Raw genomic sequence first — 23,901 nt, 5'->3', positions numbered from 1 at the left:
CATAAACAAACACCCCCCCCCACACACACACACGGAAACACAGACATATGTATTTTTTTTTTTAATTTCATTTTTTATTTTGAGACTGGGTCTCACTAAGTTGTTAAGTTTGGCCTCAAACTTGGAATCCTCCTGCTTCAGCCTCAGTGGGATGCTGGGATCACAGGTGTATGCCACCACCTCCTGTTGCCATTTCTACATTTATTTTAGAATTTTACTAAATATTAGCTAATGAAATGCATTCCAGCATACATTTCATTTAATTCCTTTTGTTTTTTCAGAAAGAACATTAATGAGTAATCATATTTAGTTGGTCTTATACATAGTGGTTCTCTGTCATTGTGAATGAAAAGCCTTTTGGATTTTTCATGACCTCATTTGATGACCATTTTTGAGTTAGCATGGCATTGCTAGTTGGATGGGGTGCCCTTACTTGCTTGGAGAAATGTGCTTCTGGCCTACCCATCTTGATATACTGAACTTGTTAGTACTTTATTTCGTATATTAAAGGAGTGGTGAAAATTTTGCTCCTGGCATCAGTCATTTAAAAAAATTTTTTTATAGTTAGAGAGGGACAGCATGTCTTTATTTTATTTCATTTTTTTCATGTGGTGCTAATGTGTGATAGGCAAGTCTCTGCCACTGAGTCTTAGCCCCTGGCAATCAGAGTCTTTATGAGGGTATATGGATTTCTTAATGTCTATACTGTTGAGAGAGTCAGAATTTTAGTAATTAAAGTAAGACTTTTTTTTTCCTTTTTCATTTTATCAACATTTTCAATATCAGTGTTGGGTAAAACTTCTGGTTTCTTAGCTCAAATCCAGGTAGTATCAAGGTGGGCTAATAATTTCTAATAATGATAGCGTTCTTCGTGAACGTGTATTCTCCAGAAAAAAAAAAAAAAAAGAAGCCAGTTTTTACCTTTCACATAATGTCTGTGATGAAACACTATAAACTATTCATTTAATTATGTCTTGACCCTTGAGTATATAATTTGTCAAATATTCTGTGTGATAAAATGCCACAAATCACCTCTGTTACATAGTTGTCTGATAATGAAAACCACTTGTATAAGTTAGTTGTATGCTCAGCTATGGTCTTTTTAAATTTGTCACCATTTTTACTTGAAAGAATGACAGACTGTGCTTATTCATGCTTGAATATTTCACAGATACATTATTAAAAACATGAACGTGCTGGATGTGGTGGTGCATGCCTTTAATCCAAGCAACTCTGGAGGCTGAGACAGGAGGATCATGAGTTCAAAACCAGCCTCAGCAATGGTGAGGCCCTAAGCAACTCACTGAGACCCTGTCTCTAAATAAAATACAAAAATAGGGCTGGGGGTGTGGCTTAGTGGCCAAGTGCCCTGAGTTTTAATCGCCAGTACCCCCCCCCCCAATAAATAAAACAAAAAAAAAATAAGAAAAGGTGAATGTTCCTGTGTCTTCAAGAAAAACTGTTGCTAATACTAAAATTATAGTTTTCAAGCAAAAACTGGAATATTGAAGCAAAAATTTAGAATATTGAAAGAGTTTCCAATATCCCTATCCCATGACCTTGAGAGCTTCCCAGTACTTAACAGTCTTCCCTAATGAGACCAGTGGTGGTATTAACAGGTATGAGTTTTGAGATCAAACAAAGCGTTATCAGGAAAGGTCTGCATAACTTAAAGTACTGATAATTACCAGATGATTTGTACATAATGCTACTAAATAATGCATAAAATGCAATGTGGATGAATTGATTTCAGTGTAAATTTGGAAGTATGGTTTGGAACTAAGTTGCTTGTAATGTTTAAAAATTATCACTTATTGGGCTGGGATGTAGCTCAGTGGTAGAGCACTTGTCCAGCATGTTTGAGGCCTTGAGTTTGACCCCTAGCACTGCATGAAAACAAAAAACAAATAACAAAAAAAATTAGAGTAAAATAATTTGCTGAGTTTTGGTGTAATATTGAAACAATGCATAGTAATCAGGAAAGACTGTTAAAATGCCTCTCTCTTTTCCTGGAGAGGAGATTTTCTTCACAGACTTAAAATGTTGCAATGTATTGAATGTAGAAACACATTTAAGAAGTCATCTGACTTACTAGATTTATCTTCCTTTCTTGATGTTAAAGACATTTACAAAAGTGTAAAATAGTGCCAACCTCCCCACCTCTTCTCACTTGACTGTTTTTCCAAATAAAAAGTGTTATTTGGGTTAAAATATAGTTCATTTATTATTTTAGAATAAGTTAATAGATACATAAGATTCAATCAGCATCTTGCTGCGTATGGTGGATCACACCTGTAATCCCAGCAGCTCCAGAGGCTGCATGCAGGAGGATCGAGAGTTCAAAGTCAGCCTCAGCCCAATAACGAGGGTCTGAGCAACTCCGTGAGATCCTGTGTCTAAAATAAAATACACAATAGGGCTGGGGATGTGGTTCAGTGGCCAGGTGCCCCTGGTATCCCCACCCCCCACCCCCATGCAAAAAAAAAAAAAAAGCATTTTAATATCAGATTCCACTTTTTTTGGCTGTTCTGAGGATTGAATCTAGGGCTTTACAGTATTAGGCAAGGGCTCTACTACTTAGCTGTATCTCCAGCTCTTTATTTTATTTTATATTATTTTATTTCATTTTGTCTTAATTTTAAAGCAAAATCTTGCCAAGTTTTCTAGACTGGTCTCAAACTTGTGATCCTCCTGCCTCAGCCTCCTGAGCAGCAGGGATTTCAGGAATATACTACCAGGCCATATTGTTAAAATGTTTGTCTCCGTGGCCTGTTATGCTTAGATTTATCATTTTTTTCTCCTTTCTTCCTTCCTTTTTTTTTTTGGTGGTTCTATGGATTGAGCCAGAGACTCAGCATGTGAGGCACATTCTCCACAACTGAGCTACATTCCCTCCCAGCCTCTGATCTTGTTAAATCACATTTAATGACAATTGCACTTATAAGATAGCATTTACTTATAACATCTTTTCTTATGTTCTTTCATCTTTTTTTGCATGCAAGTGTTCTTCCCTCCTTTTTCCTTTTCTAAGTATAGCTTGGAGGTTAAAACCATAGGAGACAGACAGAGATCAGGTGAGCTGGGCACATGCCTGTAATACCAGCTGTTAAGGAGGCTGAAGCAGGAAGATCATAAATTCAAGGCCAACCCTGTCTGTTTAGTGAGACCCTGTCTCAAAATAAAAATGCTGGGGATGTAGTTCAGTGGTAAAGCGTTTGCCTAGCATGCAAAAGGCCCTGGGTTCAATCCTCAACACTGTTCCTTCCATCTCACCCCCACAAAGTTTATCGATTAAAAATTAATCCTCTTGCTGGCTCTGGTGGCTCATGCCTGTTATTACAGTAGCTCGGGAGGCTGAGGCAGGATGGTTTTAAGTTTAAAGCCAGTCTTGGCAACTTAGCAGTACCTAAGCAACCTAGTGAGACTCTGTCTCAAAATAAAAAAAATGAAAAGAAAGGCTGGGGATGTGGCTTAGTGGTTAAATGCACTTGCTGAAATTCTTGGTAAACTCCCACCCCCTAAACAAAAACCCTCTCCATCTAGGCTTGGTGGCACATGCTTGTTATCTATCTACTCAGGAGGCTGAGGCAGCAGAATTGAATGCTCAAGACCAGTCTGGGCAACTTAACAAACCTCTGTCTTAAAAATTAAAAATAGACAGGGCTGGGATGTTGGTCAATGGTAGAGTGCCACTGTGTTCAATCTTCAGTACCAAAATACATAAATAAAATATCAGTTGTTGTGTCTTTTATATTCCAAGGAAGTATGCATCCTACCTAATCTTCATAATAAGTCTGTGAGACAAATTATTACCATTTTATGAAGAAACAGCTTTGGCAAAAGGTTAAGTAGTTGCCAGTTTAGGAAGTAAAGAGATCAAAATTAAAAGTCAGCTCTTATTTTTCTTTAAAGCAAATACTTTACATTTAGTCTGTTACTTTCAAGCAACATAGAGTCAGCACTTCTTTCTCATAATTTGTTTTCCTTCCCCCCCTTTTTTCTGCATACTTAGAGGTCCCTCTGGGTTGTCATGTCTTTTTTATCTGACTGGTCTGTGGTAACGAGGCAGCTGGTGAGGCTTCTCAGGCAGGATTTTCAAATAGGACTTAGATGTTGGAGACAGCATCTGTACTCTATTAGGAGATGCTTGGTCTGGTTTTGGTGCCACATCCCTTTTTTTCCCAGTCTTCACATGAGGGAGTGGTCCTTTGGATCATTCAGACCAAGACTTAGCTTGGCAGAGTAATCCTTACCCTAAAAACTTTTAAAACTTAAAAAGAGAAGCTGGCAGCTTTGGGTTCTAATTAAGTTTGAAACTAATTTACTTCTGTTAATTCTTCAATGAGGGACATGCTAAAAAAATCTGTGATCTAACTGGAGAAAAAAAACATTAGATTTAGAAATAATGATGAAACAGTATCTGAATAGTGTTCTCTCATCTAAGATACTATTTATTAAATATCTACTATGTATATACTATATAAGTACCTTCTAGCTTCTGTATAATCATTTAATCTATTTTAAAAAATATTTATTTTTTAGTTATAGGTGGACACAATATCTTTATTTTACATTTATGTGGTGCTGAGGATCAAACCCAGTGCCTCATGCACTTGAGGCAAGCACTGTACCTCTGAGCTACAACCCCAGCTCTCATTTAATCTTTACAGCAGTTCTTGGTGTCATTAATTTCTGTCTTTTTTATTATTAATAAATAGAATAACTGAGGCTAAGTGAAGGAAAGGAAAATGTGATCTTTTACAAACTAGGACAACCAGGAATCCTATCCAGGTAGTAGTTTGGAGTTGAAGGGATTAAAGTTAAAAAAATGAAGGAAAGACATTTCAGATAGGAGTTGTATGAGCAAACAAACAGGAAAGTGCCTGGTGTTTTCTATTTGAGAATTTTTATTTTAGGGAGTTCAATAGGAGGGATCTCAAGTAATTGTGGCAGTTGAATCACAGGGTTTGAATTGCAGGTAATTTGGGGAGCGATTGTTTATTGATGACCACAGTGTGTTCAGAAAGATTGGTCTAAGAATGTACAGTGTGAATGGAAGATGAAGAGATACCAATTGGGAAAATCCAAGTAGCTACTGCAAATAGAGGCTACAAGACGAGAAATGAAGATCTGAATATGGGTTGCAAAGTTGGCCTTGGGAAAGGGAAGATGAGGATGGCTTCTAGACAAATTGTAAAAGTGGTATAAAGAGGAAATTGAATGAATTTTTGGGTTATAATTGTACACCTGGCAATTAGCTTGCATGTTAATATTTGCATAGTTGCTGAGTTAGGCTGGAGATGATATAAGTATATACACATGCACATCTGTATATATATGTGGACATATTTTTATATATATATATATATATATATATATATATATATATATATATATATATATATATTTTTTTTTTTTATATACACGTGTGTGTGTTGTATCCCCCTCTCCCATACTGAGGATTGAGCCCTGGGTCTCTCTATAACTGATCTATATCCCCAGTCCTTTACAGATTTTATTTTGGGATAGCATCTCACTGATTTGCTGTGGTTAGCTTTGAGTTTGTAATCCTCTTGTCTCAGCCTTCCTAAGTTACCACATCCAGCTAATTTGATCATTTTTAACCAGTAGGATTCTTTATTAAAATGCAATACAGGTTATTGATACTTAACACCTTGGTTTTGGATAGGGTCTTTATGATTCTCTATGGAGGTTATTGATAATAATGTACTTGGTTTGGCTGTGGTGCAAAAATAGAAATTGATTAATAGAGCTGGGCGTGGTAGTGCATGCCTATAGTCCCAGCGCTCGGGAGGCTGAGGCAGGAGGATCATGAGTTCAAAGCCAGCTTTGGCAAAAGTGGGTGCTAAGCAATTCAGTGAGACCCTGTCTCTAAATAAAATACAAATTAGGACTGGGGATGTGGCTTAGTGGTCGAGTGCCCCTGATTTCAAACCTTGGTACAACCCCCAGCCCCCCCCAAAAAGAAATTGACTAACAGAAAGTGATTGGGATGTTTAATACACATTGATATACTGGTGTGGGGAATAGTTCGAAAGCTGCATAGAGTCAAAATTATTTTTTAAAGAAGTTATGTTGAGGGCTCAGTGGTAGAGCACTTTTCTGATGTTTGAGGCACTGGGTTTGATCCTGAGTACCACATAAAAATAAATAAGTAAAATAAAAGCATTGTGTTCATCTACAACAAAAATATATACAAAATTCATATTGGAACTACTATGGAAATCAATATGTATGTTCCTCAAAAGACAAGGCATGGAACCACTATATGACTCTGCTGTATCTATCCTAAAGAATTAAAGTAATCAGGGCTGGGGATATGGCTCAAGTAATAGCGCGCTCTCCTGGCATGTGTGAGGCACTGGGTTCGATCCTCAGCACCACATAAAGATAAAATAAAGATATTGTGTCCACCTAAAGCTTAAGAAAAAAAAAGAAAGTAATCATAGTATTACAATACATGCATGCTCCTGTTTATAGCAGCTCAGTTCACAATAGCCAAATGATGGAATTAGTCTAGGTGTCCATCAGGGGATGAATGGATCAAGAAAACGTGGTATATGTACATGATGGAGTTTTATTTAGCTATAAAGAAAAATGAAATTATGTAATTTGCAGGAAAATGGTTGGAACTTGAATGTTATGGCAAGTGAAATAAACCAAACTCACAATGGGTTTGTTTTCTCTCATATGTGGAAGCAAGAGAGGAAGAAAGAAAAGTGGGGTAGGGGAATCTTAAAAAAATTGAAGGGAGTTTGGTAGAATAGAGGAAAAGGATAGAGACACAGAGGAAATTCTGGAGAATGGTATTGGCTGAATTATATTGTGTGCATGTATAAATATGTGACAATACATCCCACCATATCTACGAATGTGGAGAAAAAAAAGTCATGAAACACATCATGCTGTGTTTCAATAAGTGTAGCACCGTCCAGTTTTTTATGATTCTTCCCTGAGAACAGGCTAGTTCACTGTTATTCAGGGGAAATGTTATATAATAAATTAGGTACTTGACATTATATTCATATCTGTGATCTTGAGAACCAAAGAAATTAGTTTGAATCTCAAGTCTCATGCTACCCCTAGCATATGTTCTTGTACAGTACTGTTCACCTATTCCTCTATCTGCCTTTCTCTTGGCATGGTTGAATTTATTTAAATGCAGTAATGATGTGACTCTGTATAACCTGCATCTACACATTCCACTTTGTATTTACATAATCAGAACCTAAATGACATTACTAATTTCCAGGTTATCAATTCTAAAAGCAGTGTTTCTTTTTATATTATTTAAACAGATTAAATTTGCATTAAAAACTAATTTGTCACTTTTGCATAATCAGTCTTGAACCTGTTTTATCCTCCTCCTTGTTAAGCCAAATAGTAACTACTGTAATGAATAGGTGTGTTTGGAGCAGTTTCTAGATCTTAAATTAGACACTTTATATTTTAGTAAGTGAAAATTAATGTTTCTGTTAACTTAGTAATTTGTTACTGTATGTTAAAAATTTCAAGCTGGACAAGAGTGTACACAGTGAAAAGTGAGTCTTGGTTCAATAGTATATATCTCAGAGATAGTCATTGTTGTTTCTTACCTATTCTTTTTGAGATCTTTTGTGTACGTGCATGTGTAACATAAAGTTCTATAAATATTTGAAATATACAAAGCCATCACATTTACTTTATATTGCTAGGTTCCAAAGCAGCTGTAGAAATTGTTCCCAGTTCTTCATTGCACCTGGTGGTAAATTTTCATGGAGGTTATAGATTTCGACCCTGGTTTTATGGTTTCTGTGGTGTGTAACCTAGGCTAGCCGAATCTCAACATTTGTCTTTTTTTTTTCTTTCTTGGTACTTGGGATTGAATTTAGGAACTCACTTATGCTACCATCCTTAGCCCTTTTTATTTTGAGACAGATTCTTGCTAAGTTGCACTGTCTGGCTTTGAACTTGTGATACTCCAGACTCAACTTCCCAAATAGCTGGGATTACAGGAATGTGTCATCATACCCTGTTAGCTTTTGCCTTTTAATATTTTTTTCCAGTGGTAGGACATAATACCTTCATGTTATTTATTTATGGGGTGTTGAGGATCAAACCCAGTGTCCCATGCTTTCAAGGCAAGCACGCTACCACTGAGCCACAACCCCAGCTCTTTTATATAGTATTTTTTGAATTTCGTGCAACTTTTTCTCTTAAGGGAGAAACTGTATATAACCTAGTTAAACAGGCATAGGTAATAAATATTGTGCTTAAACATTTTTATAAAATTTTTGTGAGGCAGGAGGATTGCAAGTTTGTGGATAGTCTTGACAACTTAACTAACTAGTCCTTGTTTCAAAATGAATAAAAAGGACTTGGCTTGTAGCTCAGTGGTGGAGGGACTTCCATGGCATTTGCAAGGCCTTTGGTTCAGCACTTAGGACTGAAAAACAATGGAAGGAAGGAAAGAACAAGAGATATTTGATGTTTGATACTAGAACAGAAAGTATCTAGAATGCTTACTTGGTTCAGTCATAAAGCTTGGTGGGAGGCCAGGCTCCCTTTGTCTGAGTTTTAATAGAATCTTCATGTTGACAGCCCAGGATACTGAGAGAGAGATGGCAGAATCAAAGCAGCTTTCATGGTTATATGCTCATAACCTAATGGTGTTGTTTGATTTGAAGCATTATGAACTTTAGGAAACGTTTAGAATCTTTTTTGGGACCAATACTGGGGATTTGAACTCAGGGGCGCTTTACCACAGCCCTTTCATATTTTATTTTGAGATAGGGTCTCAGTAAGTTACTTGAGGGCCTTGGTAAATTTTTGAGGCTGGCCTTGAACTTGTGATCCTCCTATCTCAGCCTCATGAGCAGCTAGGATTATAGGCATGTCACTGTGCCTTAGAAGTTTTATATGCTTATCTGTGCTTGAATATTTCATAACAAAATATATTAGAGATATCAGAGATAGTCATTGTTGTCAATGACTTAAGTTTTTTTTTTTTAATAATGTCAACTGATCTTTTTTTTGCTAAGCTGTAGTATTACATTTGTGTGGAGGAAGAAGAGTTAAATCAGTTAAGTGCTGGGAGTTAGAATGTAGGTAACCTTGAATTTACATTTAGAATGCCATCTTTAAAAGTGACATTTGAGTGTTTTAGCATTTTTAGACTATTAAATTGGAACATGATACTGAATATGATTATATTATACGTGAATTTATGGAAGAAAGTCATCTTGACTATGTTCATTCTACATAAGAACTTGATAATGCTGAAACACTTTCTATTCAGGGCTGTTTTTGAATTCCTTTCAGAATTTGTTGTTTGAAAGAAATGCAGCTGACTGTTGTAAGAAAGAAAACATCTTTCTGGGAATTGGGTGTGTCTACAAAGAGAAAGGAAAACACAGTTTTTCCATATCTCAGAATAGCCAAATAAATTACCATTGACTTCCTATGAACCTGCATCCTAAGAAATCATGTTTGAAGTTCCATTTGTGGGATTTTTTTTTCCCCCTCAGTAAGGACATTTTAATTGAAGATTGGAAGTAAATTATAAATGATGTAAAGTTTATATTCTCCTTGTTGATGCTATTTTAATCAAAAGTTAAAAATAGCTTAATTTTTTGCTTGTGATTGAAAATTGACTTCTGTTATCATATTTGTTCATTGCGTCAGTAGAGGACCTGCTGTGAGATGTACTTGCAGAATGCTTTTCAACTGTTGTGGGCTGTGCGTTTGCAAGTAGATGGAGTAATCTAAAATGTTTGGGTTCTACTTTGATCTCATTAAGAATGATGACTACAGAAAGAAGGAAGAGGATTACATTTTCTGAGTGGTCATGGTTAGTATCTTATATTGTTATTTCTATTTATCACATCATTGATTTAAAGATGAAAAAATTAGATTTAACAAAAAAATTTTAATGTGGTAGGGACTTTTGGAGAAAATTTTGGTCAAAAGGAATTTGACTTTCCCATAATTCTCCTTGAGAGCTAGCCTGGTGGGAAAAGTATCTTCAATAATATAGGTCTTTTGGTATGAGACGGTTAGGTGAATTAGTTTGACTAATGATACCGGCTATGCAGATATAAATAAGAGAAGCAGTTTTGTCTAACTGATGTCTCTCCGTATAAACTTCTTTGGGGTTGAGCTCTGTTGCTATTCTGCGTCTACTAAGCTGCTCACCTTGGGAAGAGCTGTTAAATCAGAATTGACACATTTGATAGCAGAAGGAAATGCTTTCAAGAAATGAATAAATATCTGTTTCAGATTCACTATCCCATGTGTCAAAGATCAGACTGTGTCTTTGATAATTTTGTCAGTATGGAACAGACAGCATTTTTTTGGCTTTTGTGTTTGTATGTTGTGGTATGTGTCAGATGCTTCCAAAGGTGTACTTTTCCTCACCATACCTTTCATTCTAGCTTTTCTAAGGTCTAAATTAGGAGAGCTCTTGGTGCTTTAGGGAATTACTTAGCTGGAACCTAGGAGGTGCATCCTTGAAGGCCTTGCCCTCTGGATAGTCTAGAGAAAGGAAAAGTCATGATCTTTTTATAGTAAAGTGCTTTATATAATTAGCATCATCACAAGCCTTATTTTATTTAGTGATTCTGCGTTCTTATAAAATTGTGGTGAGGAAACAGGTTTGAGGAGGTTAGTTAATTTCCCAAGATAATCTAGCTAGTAAATGATGAATCTGGTATTCAGGTTTTTGTCTTTCCTGACTCTGAAGTCCATACTCTTCCTAGAAGGTCCTTGTTTGACAGTAGTTAGAAATGTACAACATAGTCTACAAGTAAATCAAATAGTTCATTTTGTCCTAAAATACGTTTTATGTTTATATTCAGTGACATATTAAGGAGTTTATTGCTTATGGTATTAAATTTTCATTGCCTGATTTAATAGGAGCCTGAAAGTTCTTGTCCTGAACCCTTTTTCCTGAAAGATAACACCCCAAGATTGATTCAAAAATTAACTTCTATTGGCATGTTATGCGGAATTTGAGAGAAAAATTCCAGTGTTTAGGTATAGATTGTTTGCTAATAGTAAGGAAGGAAAAAAAATGTGTACCAGCCGGGTGCAGTGGCGCCTGCCTGTAATCCCAGCGACTCCGGAGGCTGAGACAGGAGGATTGAGATTCAAAGTCAGCCTCAGCAATGGCAAGGCACTAAGCAACTCAGTGAAACCCTGTCTCTAAATAAAATAATGGGTCTGGGGATGTGGCTCACTGGTCGAGTGCCCCTGAGTTCAATCCCTGGTACCGAAAAAAAAAGAAATGTGCACCATACATAGTAGTGAATAATAATATTTTGAAAAAGTTCTCTTAAATTACTGTATACAAGTGACACACCTAATTCTGGCTACTCAGAATGCTGAAACAGGAGGATCACAAGTTTGAAGCCAATCTGGGCAACTTACTGAGATTCTCTAAATAAGACAAATTTTAAAAGGGGCTAGGATGTAGCTCAGTGCTGGCCTAACGTTTGCAAAGCTCTGGGTTCACCTGGCATGGTGGCACGCACCTATAATCCCAATGGCTCAGGAATCTGAGGCAGGTTTGGGAGTCAAAGCCGCCTTAGCAACTGAGCAATTCAGTGACACCCTGTTCCTAAATAAAATACAAAAAAGGGCTGGGAATATGGCTCAGTGGTGAAGTCTCTCTGGGTTCAATCCCCAGTGCCCAAAACAAGATAAAAACCACAGACAAAACAAAAAGCTCTGGGTTCAATGCCCAGTACTATAAGAAAAAAGACAGTCTACTGAATTCATTTAAATCTTGACATGAGGACTCCCTCTGGAGAATTGAGTAGATTTGAATATGAATTTGATTTGCTTCATTAGCAAATATTCATTTTAAGAAATAAAAATAAGATGGGTTATTTTTTTTTTTGGGGTAACTTTACATTTTAAAATTTCTACTTTAATATTTATTATAATTTGTGTTGAAATCGGCCACACAATTTTTGTTTCAATGTTGTATTAAACTTTAAGGTTACAGTATTACAGGAACTGGGTACATACACAAGGGCACTTCTCCTTACATCAAGTACTGGAAATTATGTAAATGATATTTCTCTTTTAACTCTGGTCACCAGGAAGCTCAGAGCCTAATTGATATTCATTATTTGTATTACTGTGAGAATTTGTAGCCTGCTAGTTTTTACTTTCATTGTAGTACTCTATTATATATGTCCTTTCTAAGTCAGTTTAAATCTGTTGTGGAAAAAAACAAAACATCATAAGATAAAATAATGGAAAAATAAACTCTCCCATGACCAGGGAAGAAACAAATAAAAAAGACAATAAAAAATCTTGTAGTTTAATAAAAGAAGATAAATTTTTTTAACATGTTAATATGTTGTAGTTTATTTAAGCCTTTGGGGCTGGGGTTATGGCTCAGCGGTAGAGCGCTCGCCTAGCACATGCGAGGCCCTGGGTTCGATCCTCAGCACCACATAAAAATAAATAAATAAGGATATTGTGTCCAACTAAAAAAATAAATATTTAAGCCTTTGTTTTTAGAAATTATTAATACAATTAAGTATTCACTTTACTAAACTTTACTGTTTCCTACACTGGAAGATTGTAATGGAATAAGAAAACCGACAGCCCCTATATCTGCCTTTCTCTCCCACTCCACTCTAATAGTGGCCAGTGAAATAGACAATGGTAGAAGTAGTCATTTGTGTTTACATATGTTAAGAGAAGTTTTCTTGGTATCTACATTTTAATTTTTTTTTTTTTAAATTTTTATGTTTGTGTCAGGGTCTCACTGTGTTGCTTAGGGCCTTGTTAAGTAGCTGAGGCTGGCTTTGAACTCCTGATCTCCTGCCTCAGCCTGTTGATCTGCTGGGATTACAGGTGTGTGCCACCTTGTCTGGCAAGAGGTTTCTTTAATAACATATGCTTATATTTACTTTAGGAGTGCATCTCTTTACAAGATGTTCAATGTGATTAAATAATAGGAAGATCTGAGCCTTTGTCTTTATACTTATAGTTAGGAGTAGAATTATTTTCATATTTTGTGATTTTTTTTTTTTTTAAAGATAGTAATGTCATGCTTTTGGTACTTGGTATTTGGCTGTGGTAGTGCTCCCTCCCCACCCACCTCAATCATTCGTTTGACCTTTTATCCAGCTTTAAGGATTATGTTAGGGCTGGGGATGTGGCTCAAGCGGTAGCGCGATTGCCTGGCATGCGTGCGGCCCGGGTTCGATCCTCAGCACCACATGCAAAACAAAGATGTTGTGTCCGCCGAGAACTAAAAAATAAATATTAAAAAAAAAAAAAAAAAAAGGATTATGTTAACCTCTTCTTTACTCACCTGCCTACTTCAGGAGTGACAGTGAACATTGATGCCCTAAATCTGAGACACAAGTAACTTTCTACAGCTGTATATATCTGATTAAAATTGAGCATAACTATTGTTAAGTAATTTCTTAGTTAAATAGAAATTAGCGCCTCTTCCTTTAAAAAATATTATTGTAACTTTTATGAATAGCCATGACAATGCTTATGATATCACTTGTTTTTGTACCAAAACTATACATTTGAGAAACCTATTAACTGTGTGGCTGTGTTTTGAAGTTCTCTGCTCTGGAGGCCTGGATATATATCTTATCCAACAAAACCTGTGAATTTACATTCTAGGCCATTTTAAAAAGTAAAATTTTTAAGATAATTTCAGTGGCTCAGGAGTCATGATAGCTAACTTTTTTTTTTTTTTTAATGAACCCAGGGAGGCTCTATCACTAAACTACATCCATAGCTCTGTTTATTTATTTATTTATTTTTCGAGACAGGGCCTTGCTAAGTCATTTTTCTATTTACTTATTTACTGGCTTGAACCTTGTGATGCATCTGCTTCAGCCTCCATGTCAGTGGAATTACAGGTGTTTGCCTTCACATCCTACTGGAAGCTAACATTTATTGAGGGTTATTATATTACCAGGCACTGCTACATTCCTTAATATAGTGTTTTTTGTTTTTTTAAATGCTGAAGAGATTTTTACCAATTTGTTGGATAGGGTATAACTGCTCATGTAGTCTTAAAATTGGTTCTCTTGCTTTCTGGAGGGCCGACAGATCAGTTACCCCGTCTCCATGTATCAGCAGCAGTGTAAAGGGAGTGGAAAGGCCACATAGTGATGTGTTCCTTGGACCCCCCCCACCAGTCTAGTGTCTGGTGGTGTTCGTCCCGCATCTGCCACTGCTGTGCAGAGTGCTTTGCTTTGCTGAATCCTCCTTTGCTTTCTTTTTAATGTGGGTTGTTTGCTTTTTGTTTTTGTTATCAGGGATTGAACCCAGGGGACCTTAACCACTTAGACACATCTTGTTATTTTTTTAAAAAAATATTTATTATTTAGTTGTACGTGGACATACAATATCTTTATTTCATTTTTATGTGGTGCTGAGGATTGAACCTAGTGCCTCACACATTCTAGGTGAGCACTCTACCATTGAGCCACAACCCCAGCCCCATACCATCATTTTTTATATTTTTATTTGAGATAGTGTCTCACCAAGTTGCTTAGGGCCTTCATAATATTGCTGAGGCTGGCTTTGAACCTGTGATCCTCCTGCCTCAGCCTCTGGAATTGCTGGGATTATATATGTGTACTACTATGCCTGGCAAATTGTAGTCATTTCAGTTGCTTTTCTCATACAAAATTTCTTGACTGGGGACTACATTCAATGCAAGGCAAAGCCTATAGACAAAAGGAGGACAAAACCAGATCAACAACCCCCGACTCCACCAAAAAAAAAAAAAAAAAAAAAAAAAAGATACTACAGTCATGTTGGACATTGGCCAATATAACTTTGTTCCACAGTATCCATTTCTGGTGTACTTTTCAGAGTCCCCGTGCATATTGTTTTATATATATAGTTTTCAGTTGTGAGAGAAAGAGACTGTATTATTTGGGGCTTACTCAATATTAGCTTGATCAAAAGCCTTCATTCTTAAAATCATTTTCCTTGTGTTGTTTTTGGGCAGCATAACCATGTACAACTAATGACATTCTTGCGTTGCTTTTTAGGCCTTATAATTCAATTATCAGTTTAATTGGGCTTCATTTTCTGTTGTCTCAATTTTCTCAAGATTCTGTTTTTTTTCACTTGCAATTTATGGCTATATATATATATCTTACAAATTGTAACTTTAGCAGATGGCTAATCTCTCAAATGTATTGAATTTATTTTTTTCTGACCAGTTATGTGCAGGGGTATACCTTACTCTAGCACCCTTTGTATATAAACTACAAATTATCTAATTTCAACCAGTATTAATGATATCTTTTGGGTCAATATAATAAATCAAATTAGGTGAAATTTGCAATTGATCAGTTAGCTATACTCAAAATGGGGTTTATTTCGTGGATTTCAAATGGGAAAGACTACTGGGAATCTTAAATTGGAAAATTAAGCATAGGATTAGATTCAAAATGAAATGGATCAAAATCAGCATGATGAAATTAAATAAGCATAGAAGGAATCCCAGTGATTTGGGAGGCTGAAGCAGGAGGATCACAAGTTCAAAGCCAGCTTTAGCAATTTACCCCCCAAACCCCCAAAAGAATTCACAGTAATTTTTTTCTAGAGTAATTTTTATAGCTATTGAATTAATTGTGATTCTTCATTTTGTAATTGTACATATTTATTGGGTACAGTTTTAAAATTTAATATGTGTGTAGATATAATGAGTAAATCAGGATAATCAGCATCTTCATAAACATTTGTCATTTCTCTGTGTTGGAAACCTTTGACTTCTTCTCTGCTCATTGTTGGCTTTTTTTTTTTGTACCAAGGATTGAACCCAGGGGTGCTTAACCACTGAGCTGCCTTGGCGATATCTTTTTTTTTTTTTTTTTTAATTTTTAATTTTTTAGTTTTAGGAGGACACAATATCTTTTTTATTTTTATGTGGTGCTGAGAATTGAACCCAGTGCCTCACGTGTGCTAGGCAAACGCGCTACCACTTGAGCCACATTCCCAGCCCTGGTGATGTCTTATGAAATAAAAAGTTTTTTAATTTTGGCGAAATACAGTTTCTCTCTCTCTCTCTTTTTATAGGCTTTAATGGAAGCTTCAGTTTCTACTTCAACTTAGACAATATTTAAGTGATAGACTTATTTTCTATTCAAGCCTTTGAAGTTAACAATTTCTCTAATTTATTTATGGTTGTTACTACTTTTGGTATCATACCTAATTGCCAAATCCCAGGTAATGCAGATCTGTGTTTACTTCAAAGAATTTATTGTTTTAGCCTCTGCATTTAGGTGTTTAATCTGTTTAAAGTTAATTTTTTTTATTGGTTGTTCAAAACATTACAAAGCTCTTGACATATCATATTTCATACATTAGATTCAAGTGGGTTATGAACTCCCATTTTTATCCCAAATACAGATTGCAGAATCACATCAGTTACACATCCACATTTTTACATAATGCCCTATTAGTAACTGTTGTATTCTGCTACCTTTCCTATCCTCTACTATCCCCCCTCCCCTCCCCTCCCATCTTCTCTCTCTACCCCATTTACTGTAATTCATTTCTCTCCTTGTTTATTTTCCCATTCCCCTCACAACCTCTTATATGTAATTTTGTATAACAATGAGGGTCTCCCTCCATTTCCATGCAATTTCCCTTTTCTCTCCCTTTCCCTCCCACCTCATGTCTCTGTTTAATGTTAATCTTTTCTTCCTGCTCTTCCTCCCTGCTCTGTTCTTAGTTGCTCTCATTATATCAAAGAAGACATTTGGTATTTGTTTTTTAGGGATTGGCTAGCTTCACTAAGCATAATCTGCTCTAGTGCCATCCATTTCCCTGCAAATTCCATGATTTTGACCTTTTTTAGTGCTGCGTAATACTCCATGGTGTATAAATTCCACATTTTTTTTATCCAGTCATCTATTGAAGGGCATCTGGGTTGGTTCCACAATCTAGCTATTGTGAATTGTACTGCTATGAACATCGATGTGGCAGTATCCCTGTAGTATGCTCTTTTAAGGTCTTCAGGGAATAGTCCGAGAAGGGCAATAGCTGGGTCAAATGGTGGTTCCATTCCCAACTTTCCCAGGAATCTCCATACTGCTTTTCAAATTGGCTGCACCAATTTGCAGTCCCACCAGCAATGTACAAGAGTACCCTTTTCCCCACATCCTCGCCAGCACTTGTTGTTGTTTGACTTCATAATGGCTGCCAATCTTACTGGAGTGAGATGGTATCTTAGGGTGGTTTTGATTTGCATTTCTCTGGCTGCTAGAGATGGTGAGCATTTTTTCATGTACTTGTTGATTGATTGTATGTCCTCCTCTGAGAAGTGTCTGTTCAGGTCCTTGGCCCATTTGTTGATTGGGTTATTTGTTCTCTTATTGTCTAATTTTTTGAGTTCTTTGTATACTCTGGATATTAGGGCTCTATCTGAAGTGTGAGGAGTAAAAATTTGTTCCCATGATGTAGGCTCCCTATTTACCTCTCTTATTGTTTCTCTTGCTGAGAAAAAACTTTTCAGTTTAAGTAAGTCCCATTTGTTGATTCTTGTTATTAACTCTTGTGCTATGGGTGTCCTATTAAGGAATTTGGAGCCCGACCCCACAATATGTAGATCGGAGCCAACTTTTTCTTCTATCAAACGCAGAGTCTCTGATTTGATATCAAGCTCCTTGATCCACTTTGAGTTAACTTTTGTGCATGGCGAGAGGAGGGGATTCAGTTTCATTTTGTTGCATATGGATTTCCAGTTTTCCCAACACCATTTGTTGAAGATGCTATCCTTCCTCCATTGCATGCTTTTAGCCCCTTTATCAAATATAAGATAGTTGTAACTTTATGGATTAGTCTCTGTGTCCTCTATTCTGTACCATTGGTCCACCCGCCTGTTTTGGTACCAGTACCATGCTGTTTTTGTTACTATTGCTCTGTAAAGTTAATTTTTATACGTTTAGTGAGTAGGTATTCAACAGCAGTTTTTTTTTGGTACCAGGGATTGAACCCAGGGGCACTTAACCACTGAATCATGACCCCTGCCCTTTTTTGTATTTTATTTAAAGACAGGTTTCTCACTGAGTTGCTTAGGGTCTGAGGCTGGCTTTGATCTCAAGATCTTCCTGTCTCAGTCTCCTGAGTCTCTTGAGAATTACAGGCATGCACTACCCCACCCTGCCATTCTTCACCCTTCCCCCCCAAGCCCCCCCCTTTTTTGTGATATTTATGATTGAACCTAGGGTCCTCTACCACTGCGTTACATCCCTCAGCCCTTTGTATTTTTGAGGCTTTTACTGAGTTGCCCAGGCTGACCTTGAATGTTTATCCTCTTGCCTCAGCCTCTAGAGTAGCTGGATCTTCTGGCATGTGTCCCAGTGTCTGATTGGAAAAGGTAATTTTTAAATTGTCTTTCCATAACTAGTCAGTTTTAAATCAAGCTTAAGTAGATGTGAAAATTCCAAAGAGTGTAATTTAGGACCTTTTAAAATATTTTTTAAACATCTTGAATTCATCTGGATGATTTTTCTGTAAACTTTTTTTTGGTCAGGTTGAGGATTGAATCCAGGGTCTTTTGCAAGATAGATAAATACTTTACCACTGAGCTGCATTCCCAGCCCTCTGTTTTTTTTTTTTTTAATTTTGAGACAGGCCTTGCTAACTTGCTCAGACTGGACTTGGAACTTGTGATTTCACCCACCCCTTAGCCTTAGCCTCCTCGCTTAACCACAGAATTCTTATAGACTTTAAAAATATATGTAGATTCTTTCTCAGTTTTGACTAGTACATTTCCTTTTTAAAGGTCAGTTAAAATTTCTTTGAATATTTAAAATTTCTTCAGAATATTCTGGTTTGTTTAAATTGGAAATCTTCAATTTTTCAAAGAGCTATCCCATTGGGTCAGTGCTAATATTAAAGAGTCTCTCATGATTTCCAAAACTGTATTTTAAAAAGTGCCTCTTTTGACATATTATTGTGGTATCTTTGTGAAAAATAGGGTATAGTCTAACAATTCTTCCATTATTCTCATGTATTATACAAGTTCACTTCCTTGTTCATTGTCAAAACTATGTGGAAACCAGGAGAAGGTAGAGAAGGCTTAGTTGCCCCATATTACCATATTGGCCTAAACCCTGAGTAAGAAATCGTACAAGAGTCACGGCTGTGGCATGCTGTGCTCATCGCTTTCGGGTCTTCCCCAGAAGAGGCAAAGAAAGCTGTGTTTCTCAGCTGAATGATGACAACATTGCAGAAGAAAGAAGAATGTGGAAAGGGATCAAAGAAAACCTTTGCCCCACCTACACAAAAATTGCATAGCATGATACCGCGTGGCCCCAACTCACACAGAGAAGAGACCCTGGGGATCAGTTCTCCAGTGGCAGAAGCCAAGGCAAGCCCACCAAAAGCCAGGTTAGAAAAGTAGGAGAAGCAGTTACAGAGGATGGTCCAAGAGTTGGTCAGGAGAAAAAAGGAAAGGCTCAAGACAAGCCAGCACAGAAGAAGGAAAAGGGAAAATCAAGTCTTATCAATGCAGAATTTGAAGAGATTGTCCAGATTGTGCTTCAGAAGTCCCTTCAGGAGTGCTTGGAGATGGGATCTAGTCTTAATTTTGCAGAGACTTCCTGTGTTCAGACGGATTCCCAGTCAGACAAAGAACCAGGCATTGCTTCTGCTACTGATAATGATAATGCTGTTGGAGAGAGGAAAATGGTACCTCATACTCCGGAGACTTCAGCCTCTGTAGAAGATGTCCCAGAGATACGAATATCTAAATCGGCCCAGCTGGTTCCTGCACCCTCTGAGAAGAAATTTAATAGACTTTCCTTAAGCAAAAGAGGGAAGCTCATGATGAAAAAATGGAGAAAGTTCAAGGTGGGCATGAGTGCAGAGAGAAAGACCAACCAGAGAAAATGATTCAGAGTGATTCTCAGATCAGAGGTCATCAAAAAGGGGAAGAAAGTGGTTTTGGTCAATGTTTAGTTTGGGTCCAGTGTTCCTCTCCAAACTGTGAGAAATGGAAGCGGCTGCGTGGGAACATTGACCCTTCAATTCTCCCAGATAATTGGTCTTGTGACCAGAATACAGACTTGGATTATAATTGCTGTGATATTCCTGAGGAGATCTGGACAGGGCGTGAGAGTGATGTGGCCTATGCCTCCTATGTCCCAGGATCCATCATCTGTGCCAAGCAGAATGGTTACCCCTGGTGGCCAGGCATGGTCGAATCTGATCCTGACCTGGGGGAATATTTTCTCTTCGCTTCTCATCTAGATTCTCTGCCTTCTAAATACTACATGACATTTTTTTGAGAAATAGTTTCTCGTGCTTGAATCCCAGTCTTCATGCTAAAGAATTCCAGGAGCGTCCCTGGAGCTAGCAGGAGTGAAAAAGTACAGGAATAAGGACTACAGCCAGAAACTGGTGGCAGCCCTCATGATGGCTCAGAAGGCAGAACAGATCAACATTGGGGAGCGGGTCGACTTATTTGGTTTCTGGAGCTGTTACAGTGGATCTGACAGCAATGGGGATGGAAAAGACCTAATTCTTTCTGTGGCTAACAGCTCAGTGTCCTACTTGGAAAAAGAAGAGGAGGAATCAGAGATAGAGGAGGAGAAAGAAGAGAAGAGAGACCCAACTTTGCCTGAACCAAAACACATTCAATAAAGCCCAAGGCAAGGCGCATGGCAGATGGACAAGACAGGACCCTGAAAAAGAAGATAGTGAAAAGACCTCTGGGCAGTGAATCCATAGTGCCTCCTGTACCCATAACGGGAAGGAAAGAAGGACCAAGGAATTAAGAGCAGGACCAGCCAGGCCTTAAGAAAAAAATTCAAGTTCCCCAAACCAAGGCCTCAGCAACCAACTTGTCTCAGGAAAAAGAAGTTAGAATGATGCCAAAGGGCTTTACCCCACCAGCTCATCACACGGCCTGTCCCTTGAAGGGCAAAGAAGAGCCTAGACCCCAGAAACCACCCACTAAGGAGGCTGAAAGTATCCCCACTGAAGATGAAGCTTCCAGTGACCTGGACCTGGAGCAACTCATGGAAGATATTGAAAGAGAGTCCAAGGAGCAAGGGGAGCCACAGCATGGAGAGGATACAGAGAGGTTCCCTATGGTCTTCTTTGAGGAGTAGTCCTCTGCTCTCACCCTACTATTCTCTGCAGCAGGGGGAAGAGTCTCTTGGGGGGTACCTGAGCAGTTGATATTTTTGGGGTTGTTAATTGGCTACAAAGTTCAAGTCAGTGTTGCAGTTTATGTGTTAATAAAGCAGGTTACTGATGTGAAAAAAAATAGTATAGAAAAAGCCCTTTGCATTATTTGTTTTCATCTGTTGACATTGTTGCCTGTTTGTGGAGCAGTATTTGTGTGATGGTATTTGTGTTCTTGCTCTCTTTCCATGTGGAAATGATAATTATGACCATCGGGATAGTAGCTTTTGTTTTAGGGTAGTTGGGCAAGATTTAGAAACATTCATCTGGTTGCTGTAAATGGAACATTAGCGTTTGAGCAAATGAAAGTAAGATTTATGTTGACTTTCACTCTTATTTCTAATTTGTGAAAATCTGCCTCTTTTCCTTTTTCCACATTTTTAAAAATTGGTGCTTTATAGTTGTACACAATATTGGTGTTTGTTGTTACATATTCATACATGCACACAATATGACAATATAACTTGGTCACTGTCACTCCCCAGAAAATCTGCCCAGTGCCAGTTGTGAATGCCGTGGATCAAGAAGGTTCATCTTGTAGAGTGTTTACATTCATGAGGTTTCAGTAAACTGTGGTTACAAAGCTATTAACCTCCTCCTTCTTTCATGGTATAAATAAAAAACATATCATTGTGTAATCTCATGGATTGTTGGATTTTTCTGATTAAACAGATATTATCTAAGTTTTTTATTTGCTTGGTTGGCATTTAATTTAGAGTGTATGTAGTGAGTACTTTAATCATTTCATTTTACTTATTTTTGAAATTTGCCTCTTTTATTGGAGTTAGTCTTTATTCAGTTACTTCATACCGTCTGTGCAGTCTTGCTAATGGTTTTGATTGCATTTTCTAAGTATGTAAGTCAACAATTTGAATAGGTATGCTACTGCATTTTATTTTGTTGGTACTGGGGAGCAAACCTAGGGCTTTATGCATGCCAGTCAAGCACTTTACCACTGAGCCGCATCCCCAGCCCACTACTGTATTTTAGTCATAGCTTTTAAAAAGTTAAGGTCAACATATTTTGGAGCATTGTGCAAGCATGTTACACTGTTCTTTGGTCAAATTGGAATTGTAAGTGGTAATATGAAAAGCTGTTTGCTTATTACCTTAAGTTCAAAAGGAAGTAAGCAGCTAATGATTTATGCTGGAGATTCAGAGCTTGATTAGAATTGATAATAAGCTCAGTGGCAGTGGGAATTAGGAGGAAGTCTGCTGTAGAATTTGCTGTGTGTGGTTTCTTTCCCTTTACTCCTTCCTCTGTCCTCCTCTCCCTTCTTCCCTTCCTTTTTTTTTTTTTTTTTTAACCGTACTGGGGATTGAACTCAGGAATGCTTTACCACTGAACTACCTCTCCAGCCTTTTCTTATTTCAAGGTCTTACTAAGTTGCTGAGTGCTGAAGTGGGATTACAGGCCTACACCACCATGCCTGCATCTTGTGTTATTTCTTTCAGGAGAAAAAGTTTAGAAGGGCTGAGCTCATACTGATTTATGTAGGCCTTTTAAGTGAGGTAGTGGGCTAAACATCCTTGTTATAAGTTAATGAAATATCAAGTTAGGTTTTTTTTTTTTTTTTTGGAAACAATGCCTTTATTTTATTTATTTTTATGTGGTGCTGAGGATCGAACCCAGGGTCTCGCATGTGCTAGATGAGCCCTCTACTGCTGAGCCACAATCCCAACCCAAGTTAGGTTTTTCTGATGAGATAAAGTTTACATTCCATGTAATTCATACTTTTAAGAGTCCATTGTTTTTTAGCATGTTTATGAAGTTGTACAACCATCAATACTATAATTAAAGGAAAAAATGGCTCCCATAAAATAAGTTTTTCTGGCTAAACTCATTATCTGCATAGATTGTAGTAATGACTATTTGCCATTGGGCAGATAATTGAGCTTGAGTTAAGAATTCAGAACTTTTCAAAAGTTTTTAGTGATGCTTCTTTGACACTTTTATGGAGCAGACTAATAATTTAGTTCATTTTTTTTTTGATACCAGGGATTGAACCAAGGGGCGCTTAATCATTGTGCCGCATCCCCAGCTGTATTTTTGTATTTTATTTAGATACAGGGTTTTACTGAGTTGTTTAGGGCCTCGGTATTGCTGAGGCTGGCTTGGAATTTGCCATCCTCCTGTCTCAGCATCCAGGATTACAGGTGTGTGCCAGCACTGGGCTTTAGTTCATCTTTAGATGGGCCAAACATATTTTGAAAACTTTGTGATACTTTTCTATCTAGCTATTAAATTTTGTGCCCTAGCACTGGTTGATATAATAGGAAGAGCATACTTACGGACTATGGGGAGACATGGTCTGGATGTGTAATTTAGCCTTTTGAATTTGGCAGGTTACTTAAGGGCATAATATTAAGTGGTTCAGTGCAGACAGTGTAATTGGTTAGTCACATATCAGTCTTGAAACGGTTCTCTTCATTTCTCTTTTAATTGTTTTTATTTTAATTAGTTTTTTGTACAAAAGATCTTTTAAGACAGCTAATTTATCAGTCCACCATATTCTGTTGTCATTTTATAGGGAGCAAAATAAATGAAGTCAAGGGAGAAGATTATTTGTTACTGTATTGTTGGCCAAATGAAAGACTGTCTCAGGAAGCTTGTAATTATAGTAATCATTTTAGTTTACAAAGCAACTAATAGACACCAGGAGTCCTAACCTTTCCTTTGTACAGTTAAGGGGAGTAGCTC

General features: G+C 37.2%; 1 protein-coding gene and 1 pseudogene across 9 annotated transcripts in view; both read left to right on the top strand.

Annotated features, from left to right (window-relative positions):
• Positions 1-23,901, top strand: part of Eif4g3 (eukaryotic translation initiation factor 4 gamma 3) — a 304,684-nt gene that overhangs the window by 61,312 nt on the left and 219,471 nt on the right. The gene's annotated exons all lie outside the window — the stretch shown is intronic.
• LOC114094447 (zinc finger CW-type PWWP domain protein 1 pseudogene) lies at positions 19,226-21,168 on the top strand (annotated as a pseudogene).

The sequence above is a fragment of the Marmota flaviventris genome, chromosome 10 (genome assembly GCF_047511675.1).
Source record: "Marmota flaviventris isolate mMarFla1 chromosome 10, mMarFla1.hap1, whole genome shotgun sequence".
NCBI classification, from domain to species: domain Eukaryota; kingdom Metazoa; phylum Chordata; class Mammalia; order Rodentia; family Sciuridae; genus Marmota; species Marmota flaviventris.
This window is presented reverse-complemented; position numbering and strand designations above follow the sequence as displayed.